This window comes from Papaver somniferum, chromosome 7 (genome assembly GCF_003573695.1).
Source record: "Papaver somniferum cultivar HN1 chromosome 7, ASM357369v1, whole genome shotgun sequence".
In the NCBI taxonomy this organism is placed as follows: Eukaryota; Viridiplantae; Streptophyta; class Magnoliopsida; order Ranunculales; family Papaveraceae; genus Papaver; species Papaver somniferum.
Window position 1 is genome coordinate 266,341,980 of NC_039364.1, and position 12,142 is coordinate 266,354,121.

Below are 12,142 nucleotides of genomic sequence, written 5' to 3' on the forward strand. Positions count from 1 at the left end.
CTATCATCAAATGTGAATAAAGAAGATTAAGTAGTTAGAATGTTTAAGAAATGGATAAAAATCTGCTTCTTTTTTTGTGTTGATAGGTTGTATACATCATGTAGTGACCAGATGGTCCATAAACATAACCGTTTTAGATCTTTTAGTTATCTCATAATAAAAGTATATTTTTTTGCCTTAAAAGATTTCAAAGTAGAGATGAAATACATGGTGCGGAGAACATCCTGAACTATGCTCGATAATGCTTTTGAGCAAGTAGGTGGATAATAGTATCCCTCCTTGTCAGTAAAATGTTGATCAAATGCTTGTTTCCTGCCAATCCCTTTGGAACAACAGGAAAACTTTTACTTCTGTCATTTGTATTCGTTGATATTTTTTCAGAAATTGACCAGAGTAAATCAACCAAAAAAAAAAAGAACAATTTCTGTCCATAAACCAATCTTTTTAAGTCAGCGTTGGTCAAACATGAAACTTATTTCAAATGTTTTGGCAGCTTTGTCGTTTTCGTAGCCGATATAACAGCCTCCTACTTCATTAGAAACACATAGAGACAACTTTATAGATCAGGGTTAAGAGAAAAGAAGACTGAAGAGGGAGATGAGGGGTTTTAGATAGATAAAGAAAATTAAGATTACAAAAATTATTATCCTTGTTGCAAAATTTCACAACATAGAAACATTCAAATTCAAATTTGTACAACAATCAAACCCCTTTTGGGGTTATTCTCTTCAATTTATTTTAAACAGAGACTGCAGGCCTGAGTGCAAGCATGGCTTCCTTGATATTTTTCATTGCTGCTTGCAAGGTTGATAGGGATGCCGCATAAGACATTCGTATGCACTTGTCATCACCAAATGCATCTCCTGGAACAAGTGCTACCTGAAAATTTAAATACTTGATAAGCTAATACTCGTGTTTAAATGGCGAAATTAAGCAATTAAAGAAGAAAAAGTCTCAAGGAGATCATGGTTTTGATAAGGCCCCTCAGATCTTCCAAGTAGCGTCCTAGGTAGATGCTCATATAGGATACAATCCAATGTCATTACCATTCCTTTCTCCAGAAGGTACCGGCAGAGTGATTCCGAGTCGGTGATGATACCAAATCCTTCAGCTTCTGACCCATAATAGGAGCTGCAAGGAACAGGTAAAACGCTCCCTGCACCAAAAGTGGTTTTCTTTAGTGGATCAAGCTAGCTAGCGAGAGGGAGGCAACATGGGAGAGGGAGGGAAGTCGGAATTTGTACCTGCGGCTCTGATATCTTTACACCTGGAAGTTCTCTGAAGTTTTTAACCAAAAAATCTCTCCTCTCACGGAAAGCTTTCACCATAACTGTGACTGCTTCACCACCAGCATAACCAATTCCTAGAGCAGCGACTCCTGCTTTCTGGGAAACGCTGCTAGCTCCGGATGTAATCTGGATACCATTGCACGGATTAGCTCTTGCAATATACAAAGGGATGTAAACAGAAAGGCATCTACAAAAAGAGTCCTGATAACAGTAGCTATCCCTTTGGTCATGATGATTTTCTTAGTAGGATGCATGATCGATCTTGGTCCTGTGCTCTTGCACAAGGTGAAGGCTGGGTAACCCCTTGAAGATCGATACAACCCAAGGCATTAACACTGAATATATTAAGCGGTGATAAACACTTGACGAATCGTAATTTTTGTGGTCAGGAACTTGTTTATAGAGTCAACCAAATTTGATCATGTACAGAATAAATATTTAACAAATATCTGTCAGACCTGCTATCATCTCGTGAAATAACTAATGTGGTACCATTCTGCATTGAAAATGACTCATAATTTCAAGCACTGGAACATGAAAACCCAGAGTTAAAAGTGGTACCTGACTCTGGATGTTATTACATGCTGCAATGAAGTGTTTAGGACCTGCAATATATCCAAGTCTCCAACCAGTCATCGCAAAGGCCTACAGATGTTGCACCAAGAAATTGTCAAATCCCATTTACAATATTATTTTAGCTGCCAACACAGAATGAGGATTGCCACTAAATTACCTTAGAAAACCCGTTAATTGTTAGAGTTCTCTCTGACATGCCTGGTAAAGAGGCTGTAGTTGCAGGAAATCCTACACTACACCCTGATATGATTTCATTAACACTCAACTCAATTTTAGATTAACAATCTTAATTTTATTGATGAATCTTTGAACAATCTTACAAGAAAAGATAAAGGAATCAAGAATAACCACTGTTCTAAATTTTCTCTCTCCTATTTACTTGTTTCTTACTCAAAAAAGATCTCTCCTTTCCTTTACAACTGAACGACTATTTATAGGGAAATACATAGTGGATGACAGCTAATCTGTCCTTTATTTTCGGATATAGCTTGCGACATTCTTGCAACCTTACAAATGTTAATCTCGCAAAATCTCTAATTTCGCAAGATCATCACATCTTTCTCATGATTTTAGTTGACGTCATTTATTATATCACTTCTGAAATTGTTCTGCGACACTGTTGTATTGTCGATAATTTCGTTGAGATATTATTGCTGCGAGATTCTGATCCTACATCTTGCCTCTTCTCATATCTTCTCTGCAAAGTAGAGAATGATGTGAGAAATGTCGCAGCTATTCATCTCTTCATATTCTACATTTATCACACGTATTCTTTCTTCCATCTGTTTCTTGACACGTCTTCTGTAACCGCTGCTTTTCAACCGCTCATGTCTTTTCGTCTTAATGGTGTTTATTTCTTCGAGTAAAAAATCTTCTTTATATATTCTTCTTACTCTTCTCTCCACTTTCTTTTTACTTTCTCTTCTCTTTTTATCTCTCAACTCTGCAACTCTATCGTTCTTCCGTAAGTTCCGCTACTGTAATCCTTCCTTCTTCAATCTTTTTACTTTTTATTCATTTCCATACTCTATATTCAAATATGCCTCCAAGTGGCCATAAACATGAGAAAAACTTAAAAGATGTCCAAAAAGATCTTGCAGAGAAAGGTTTCACACTTTCTACCATTCTTGGTGAAAGTGCCAAATCAATTCTTTCTATCGAACTTTTCTCTGATCAATATTGTGATGATCAATCAATCATAATTTCGCTAGGTAAAATTCTCGCAGGTCTCCCCATTCCTCTTTATGATCCAGATATTCCTCTGTTCAATGAAATTCTCGCTCACTCGGGATTTTCGCGAGCTATTTTCCAATTAAGTGGGGATTGCATCCATCTGATGTTAGAGTTCGCTAACCGTGGTGCTGGTAAAGGATCTCTGTACTCCAAAAAACTTAGGGATCCTAAATTCGCAGACTTGGAGATAATTGCTGAAATATAAGAACCTGCCAATATTGCGAAGACTGGTGATAAAGGCAAATGTGCTCTTCGCAGGGAAAAACCAATTGCTCCTCCTTCAAAGAAAAGAAAAGTCCGTTCTTCTTCTCCTTCAAATATTCCTTCTCATGAAAACTCCGAGAATGATGAGGATGATGAGGATAATGATGACCTTGCTGCAAATGAAGATTCTCCATCCGAATCTTCTATGGCTAAGCTGTCTGGCCTATTTTCTGATTCTTTGCAAGGAATGGGAGATAGTCAATTTTCTAACACCTGTAAAGCTCTCGCTAGACTTTGCGATGTTCCTTTGTTGGATGGTGATAATTCTCTTCGTGGAGTTTCTAGATCAGTGACTCCTGATTTCCTGCATTCTCTTAATAGTCTGGTATACTTTCATCCTTTTACTTCTTCATTATCATAACTCAAAATCTCTTTCTATATTAATACTTTTTATATTTTCTCGCAGGCTGGAAAAGCTTCTTTCGCTGTTGCCTCAGATCTAGAGAGGAGACGCGAAAATCTTGAAAAGAAGAATCGTCAATTTCGCACAAAGAATGAAGAATTGGAAGCTGAAGTCAAATGTCTTCGCGAGAAAAACAGTCAACTAGAAATTGATTCTTCTTCATATAAGAACAAAATCTCTAGTCTTCAGCAAGCTAATAATCAGCTCTATGGTATGTTACTTTTCTCCTTTCCCTCCATTCATTCATCCTGTTGTTTTATCTTATTTAATTGATCCTTTTTGCAGACATTTATGGTCTTTCTGATGAAGCTACCATTCTTCGTTCATTTCCTAATGCCTTGGATAATGATACCCTTCTTGAGCGTCTTAATAATTCTTTAAATAGTTTCTCAAATGATAGAATTTCATCTCTTTCTCTGAATGAGCTTAGATCTAATTTAGTCTTAGCCAACCGATTTAAGCGTCTCCTTCTTGATTCTAAAGAGAAAATCAATGAGTTAGGAACCAAAATTAGCGGTCTCATAGATGTTAAGGATCGCATCTTTGATCAAGGTGCTAAGGCTTTGGCGAAATTCCAAGAGACTCTTCTTGAAGTTCAACTTGAACGAGATGAAGCTAGCTACAAGAACATCGAGCTTTGTGAAAGAGAAAACCAAATTCGTTCTCGTCTTCTTATAAGTAATGAGGATGAATTTTCTTTGGCTGCGAAAATCTTAGATGATGCCAGAAAAGATTTAGGTGTAAATGTTAGTCTCCAAGCTGAGCATACAGCCTTGATTAGAGATATGATTTCTGACAAAGAAGGTTATTAACTGTTCTTCTTTAGTAATCTTTTGTTTCTTATGAATTTTCATCAAGTTAATAATTGATTGTCTTTTGCTCGCAGATTCTGAAAGTAGATATCGTGAAAAGATTGAGGAACTTGAAGCTGAAAAAGAGGAACTCGCAAAGAATCTTTCTTCTCGCAATGACAAGTATTCCAGATTAAAGAATCAAATCAAGATCACTGTTGCGAATTTTAAGAATGATGCTATGCATTTTCACAATCAAACTATCCAAATGGTTTGCGATGACCATTGTATCCCTCATTCTAATTATCCTTGTCTCTTGTAAGAGATCCCAAAGAATATTCCCGGTCTGATTATTTCTGATAGCGAAGCTGATGATGAAGAATCTGATGGTGATGAAGGTTCTGATGGTGATGAAGATTCTGACGCAGATGAAGAAGGGAACAAGTCTGATGAAGATGATGAAGGATCAACTAAGAAGTAGTCTTTGTTTCTTTCTTTGATCCTCTGTAATACTTGTACATTTATTGCTTCTTTGTATATATTTGTGTTTCTTTCATTTTGACCTGCATTCATTAAAACAATTCTTCCTTGCAATACAGTTAATTAATATAATCATTAATTTTTGAATTTTTGTGTAAATCTATCATATGGAGACAAATAACATTTTCTAATTTCATTCATTCCCATACTTTCCTCTGTTATTTGTATCCAAATGAGAGATTTTATAAATTTTTCTTATTTTGTGCCTCAATTTCGCAGTTAATTATGTATAATTTCGCAATCTTATGCAAAGTGAATTTTGATTCTTTTCAAAATCTCATTCCTGTGTGGTCTTATTTTGCCTTCCTAATTAAAGGTCTTATTATGCCACCTCTTGTCATTGCGACAAAATCGCAGGACGTCCTTGCACTTTCATGCAAAAACCCATTGATCTTGCCTTAACTTTTTCTTTTGTATGTGGCCTCTTGAGGAATGTTGCGACAACATGACAGGCCTAAATATTCTTGCGAAAATAAATCCCCATAACATTGTCGTCTTGCGACGAAGCAGGACGTCTTCGCACTTTCATGCGAAAACCCATTTGATCTCGTCTTATCTTTTTTTTTTGGTATTATTGCCTCTTCAGGATTGTTGCACAAATATGACAAGCCTTAATAACCTTGCGAATAAAAAGCCTCATGACATTTGCGTCTTAAGACACTTATCAGCTCCCTAATGGAGGGTGCCTCCCTTATCTCCCCCATGGTTTCCCCTTCAAGGAGGCGTACTTGTACCATACAAGGTTAGCTCCTCCCATCCAGTCTTAAAAACAACCAGTAGTTTTCGCAGCCTCTTATCCCTTTTACCTATAGGGCATATGGTTACGAGACTGCACCCTAAGTGGGGTTTTCTTCAGGCCGAGTGCAGTATAAGCCAAGACTTGTCAAGAATGGCAAGGTATGCTTCAAACGCCTCTGGAACCTAAGTCATATGCTTGGGAGAGTCCTTATTACCTTATTCGCCCAACCTAAGTCATATGATTAAGCTGAGAATCCAAGGTGCCTTTCCCGGATGGGATTTATTGACCCCAAATATCCATGACTCAGGTTCCGGTGGTGGTGTAGCATTTACCTGAGCCATACAACAGGTACCCCCTTATATGACGTACTTTAGGTCTTACATTTTCCTCTTGCGAAATTGTATTCGCGAACTAGGGTGTACGCCATAAAGGTTCGCCCCTTTCTCTTTTGTCATTGTTCTCTGATTGTCTTCTGTAAAATTCATTATCTCTGCGAGATTCTCGCACATCATCATATCGTATTTGCATTTCGTAATCTCAATTTTTTCATTCAATAAAATGTATTTTTGAGAATTTTACTTATTGCGAGAGTGTCGCAACAAATTAATCATTCATACATTTCTTGTTTTTATTACCTTTGCCATCCTCTGCTTCTTTATTATTTTCTACTACTTTTTCCTTGGTAGTGGTATGTTCATCATTTTTATTCTGAGCTAGCATTTGTTTCGCAACATCCCTTCTTCTTTTCTTTCGATTGCATCCACCATCAACCTCTCACTTATTTGTGTCCCTTTGATTTTGTGTCGCCAATTTTCTTTATTGTTTGCTCTTCCTTCGTAAGATTCTATCTCAGTTTCGTAACACCTCTTTCCTTCAACCCAATCTCCCTTTATGATTCCTACACCGCTGGGGTGAGGGAATTTGATGCACTGGTGGAAAGTTGAAGCTATACCTAGAATCCAATGTATCCAAGGTCAACCAATTAATGAATTGTAGGGTGATTCTACATCAACGACATAGAATAGGATTTCAGAAGATATTCCCTTCAATGGAATTCACATAGTAACCTCCCCTTTAGGCTTTTTAGCAGTACCATTAAAACCATATATCTTATATGTTGATGGTATAATATCATCATCTCTTCCTCCCATAGTTTTATAAGTGTGATAAAATAAGATGTTCACAGAGCTTCCAGTATCGATTAGAATTCTATTAATTGCCCATGAATCTTCGGCTTCATCATCCTCATCTTCTTTCGGTTTTGGATTAATTTCTAATTTATTACCAATGGATTATCATGCACCTCTTCACCTTCGGGGATTTCTTCTGCGGTAAAAGAAATGATTTGTTTCTGCCATTCCTCTAGTGGCGAGATTTTCGCAATATTCATAACTTCTCTTCCATCATTATCTTTTGCGAACACTCTACTTAAAACATTGTCATGAAAATCTTCAATTGTCTTGTATGAATGTACGATAGAGTGACAGAATAGATTCTTTGCTTTTGCACCAACTTCTATGAAGAATGTTTCCTTCTTTTCCATCATGTTTACTTTGTGATGCTCTGGTGGTGGTGGCAACGGTTGAGATTGTGGGTGCCCTACCAAAAAGTGGTTTAGTTTTCCTTGATCTATCATTCTCAAAATAATTCATTTTACATTTTTGCAATCATTTATTGTATGTCCATGAAAATGATGATAAGAACAAAACTCATGACTTCTGTGGTTTGGAGGTGGTTCCGTTCCCATGTTCCATGGTGTTGGTATATTCTCCATCAAAATTATAGCTTCCCATATTTTCTCCACAGTTGCATTTAGGGGTGGCATCTTGATTTCTTCCCATACTACATTGTGACCTCCTTGTCCTCTATTATAGTTTTGTCTTTGACCTCCATAAGTTTCTTGTGGTTGGTCGAGTCTTTGAATCTTGTTATTTCCACCACAATTGTAGAAATTTCTTTCTCCTTCATACTCCTCTTGATCTCGGCTTCCCATAGCCACCAGCTTCTGTTGATTATTACCTGCCATCTTTTCTTGTTGTACTTGCGAAGTATTCGCTACTGTGTTTATTAGCTTAGGTAATAGGCTTGCATTCTCTATTTGTGAACTGGTTTTCACAACTGGGTATGATTCCATTTCATTCTACCTTTCCTCTAGAGCAATATATTCTTCTTGAAGTTCTCGCAATTCAGTCATTGTGATCGTATTCTTGACTCTCAAAATTTGGACATACAATAAGTTGGTTGCAAACATAGCATTGATAAATGATAATATAAGATATCTCTCATCTACACGGCCAGCCATTTCGCTACACATAGTTCTCCATCTTTTAGTCAGGTGCTTCAAACTTTCGTCAATCCTTTGTTTTAATCCAAACACGTCTTCTATACCAGGTTGCGAAGAATTATTACTTATATATGTCCCAAGGAATGTAGTTTGAAAATTATTGAAGGATGTTATTGTATTCTTTGGTAGACCTTCGAACCATTTTAACGCCTCCCCTGTTAAGCTGGATGCGAAATAGTTGCATAATACAACATCATGATTTTCCTATTGCAACATGCACCTTACGTAGGCTTTAATGTGTCGAATTGCACAAGTTGTTCCATCAAAAATGCTGGTTAATGCGGGAAAATTGCATTTCGGTGGTATTCCTCCTAATTGTACTTCCCTTGTAAATGGAGTTTTCGCAGCTTCTTCTATAGCTTCATCCAATTATCTTCTGCCTACTTCTCCTCTATTATTTAGCATTCCTCTCATTTCTTATAACTCCTTCAAGATTTGTTTATTTACACCTGAATTTTGATCCATTGGTCTTTTTAATTTCGCCTCTCTTCTTCTGCGTTCATGTCTTTCTTCTCTCGCGAAATTTTGCATTTCTTCTTCATTATCCTCATCTCGTCTTCTTCTGCGAGTTTCTTCTTCATCTCTATCTTGAATTCGCATATGATTATGTCTCTCATTTCCCCCTTCATGATTTTGTTCATTTCTTATTAATTCCATTCGCTGTCTTTCAGCCATCCTCTGTATTCTATCGTACTCTTCATTGATGTTACCGTTATTCCGGTTTTGTGTACGCCTTCTTTATCGATTGTTGCGATTGTTCTGGAGAATTGTCTCCTGAAGCTCTTGTTCTTCCATTTCCGCTCTCAATCTCTCACGTTCGCAAATTAAACGTGCCTATTCAGCATAATGTCTTTCAATTTCTTCTTCAATTGTTTGTTGATTTCTTTGAGTTTCTCTCTCATGTAAAATTCTCCTTTCTTCCTCTCGATTTCCTTCGCCATCTTGATCATTTCGTCCCTGACGTTGTCCATTCTCTTGATTTCTACCATTTTTCCTATCATCAAAAGTTTCATTTTGTGGAACATAACGATCATCATCCCCTTCTCTAGTTTCGCGATATTCTTCATTAGGATTCGATATTTCTTCTTGAATATTATTTCCAGCATTAATTGTGGGTGAGTTTCGCCTCATCTCTCTTCTAGTCGATCTTGAATATGATTTTGTAATACTTCTCGATCTTCTACTCTGTAATCTCATATTTTCCATCCTCAATTCGTGATTTTGCCTTGTTAGATTTGCACGTTCTTCTGCCTCAGCTCTTCTTTCTTCATGTATTCTTCGTCTCAACGTTTTTAACGCTCCAATTTCCTCATTTCCATGAATTATTCCTTCATCTTCTTCTTGATTTCTCTCTACCTGTCTATGATTTTTGGTTTGCTGCTCTTCTTCTACTTCTTCTGCGGAATTTGATTGCCAAGTGTGTATACTCACCCTATCATAATCTACATTCCTTCCTTGTACTAGTGTTTGTTGAACTGGTGGTTGAATTTGATTTTCTCCATTATTTCTCATTCTGGTAGATTCTCCCATTTCACTTCTTTCTCTTCCAACAATTCTCTTACTTCTTTTAACAGTAGTTGGTTGTTCTGATGTATTTCTTCTCCTAGCCATTTCTTCAATGTTAACGAATTGCAAGAAATTATGTAAAATTCTTAATCAATCACTCCAAATCTTCACAAATCTCAATATTAATCTTCAATTTTTTCTAGAATAATCTTCGATGCGTCCCTGTTTCTAGCGCCATTATGTAGTTGCAGGAAACCCTACACTACACCCCTCATATGATTTCATTAAAACTCAACTCAATTTTAGATTAACAATCTTAATTTTATTGATGAATCTTTGAACAATCTTACAAGAAAAGATAAAGGAATCAACAATAACCACTGCTCTAGATTTTCTCTCTCCTATTTACTTGTTTCTTACTCAAAAAAGATCTCTCCTTTCCTTTACAACTGAACGCTATTTATAGGGAAATACATAGTGGATGACAGCTAATCTGTCATTTATTTTCGGATGTAGCTTGCGACATTCTCGCAACCTTACAAATGTTAATCTCGTAAACTCTCTAATTTTCGCAAGATCATCACATCTTTCTCATGATTTTAGTTGACGTCATTTATTATATCACTTCTGAAATTGTTCTGCGACGCTGTTGTGTTGTGTTGTCGATAATTTCGTTGAGATATTATTGCTGCGAGATTCTGATCTTACAGAGGCAAAGCTAGTATGAGTAGCTGGCGCATAGATAATGTGCTCATAAGTCTCATCTGATATACCTACAAGGAAAAACAAGAAAATACTCAAACTACTACTTTCAAAGGTCTTTCGATTTATATTTCATGTTTGTAATCATACCAGCAGCCTGGGATGTTTTGCAACAATTTCAGCAATTTCCTCCATCAACTTCTTTGGATAAACAGATCCAGTTGGATTGGACGGAGAACATAGAATAAGTATCCTTGATTTTTCTGTGATTTTAGCTTTTATCAGCTCTGCGTCTACTAAAAAATCGTCAGAAATCAGAGTGGGAACAATCACAGCTTCTACATCAGCTAATCTTGCCATTTCAGGGTAACTGACCCAAAATGGAGCTGGGATTATAACCTAATATAAAAGAGTTAGTGTTAAAAACCTTTGTAAAAGGTGATATGTAAAGTTTGAATAACAAAGTCAACAAAAACACAAGCTGAGAAATTAGGAAACTCGCAATTCTAAAATCTGAATCCATAATACGGTCTCTAATAGTTAAGGCTGCAAAGCTAAGAAGAAATGATTAAAAAACACTGCTTGATGAAGGAGTTTCGATTATGAAGGACTACAAAACAGTCTATAAGGAGTGCACCTCATCGCCTGGGGAACAAACTGCAACCAAAGCTTGCAAAATACACTGCTTGGCACCATTACTAACAACAATCTGATTAGGAGTGTATGTAAGGCCATTCTCCGCTACATAAGAAGAAAAACAATACAATTTAAAATCGTTCTTAAAAATAAAATCCTGAAAAATTGAAAAGGGACCAAATTGTAATGACATTTATTCGTGAAAACTTTTTTTTTTCTTTTTTTGAAGGGGATTTATTCGTGAAAACTAACCCTGAAGCTTATGACAGATCGCTGTCCGAAGTTCCATTGTCCCCGCATTTGGAGAATACCTTGTGTAACCTTCGCTAATAGCTTTTATCCCAGCCTAAATATTCAAAGCCAGGTCAAATTGTATACTGGTCTGCACTAAAATTGCACAAGAAAACAAGAAATAAAACAACAACCTCGGTAATAACTGCTGGGGTATCAAAATCAGATTCACCAGTAGCTTATCTTATAACAGGAACACCAGCTTGAACAAGAGCAATTGCTTGATCAGTTATAGCCACAGTTTTTGAAGGCTTCACAGAGTTTGACCCTCGGGCTAATTGAGATATCAACCTGCACTTCTGCTCTTACTACAGTAGCACTTGTTCTAAGTGACTGACCCTTTCTCCCTTTTTCCAGAAATCTTCAAAAGAACATAATCCATTCAGATCAGTCTAAAAATTCAAATTGAGGTTTCTAATAAGAGATAAAAGAAACTTACTTGAGAGAGGAATTAGGAAGTTGAGAAGAGAAAGAAACACTGGATTTGGTGATTTCGGATTCTAAGATACCAGTTCGGTTAGATCGGAGGTGAATATTGCAGGAGGAAGAGATGGAACCTTGGAGTGAATTTGCCATGGAGTTGCAATGAACTTGCAGTTGGTAACAAAGTTGAATATAAGAAATGGGTACATATAATAAATCTATGTGTTGAGATGTAAAGTCAGGTATAATTTAACTGACTGAAACTCCCCAGAGTATATTAAAACATCAAGTAACGTCAGGAAATTCGTTGTGTTGTTGGCAGACGGCAGACAGTAAAGAATTTAATACTATTTCTTTGATGTTAAAACTAAGTATAAGAAAACATTATTTTCCATTAATTTTGAA

The 12,142-nt window shown here is 36.6% G+C and overlaps 1 pseudogene; it reads right to left on the reverse strand.

Moving 5' to 3' along the window:
* Positions 1–738: 738 nt before the first annotated feature.
* Positions 739–11,890, reverse strand: LOC113293771 (annotated as a pseudogene).
* Between the last annotated feature and the right edge of the window lie 252 nt (positions 11,891–12,142).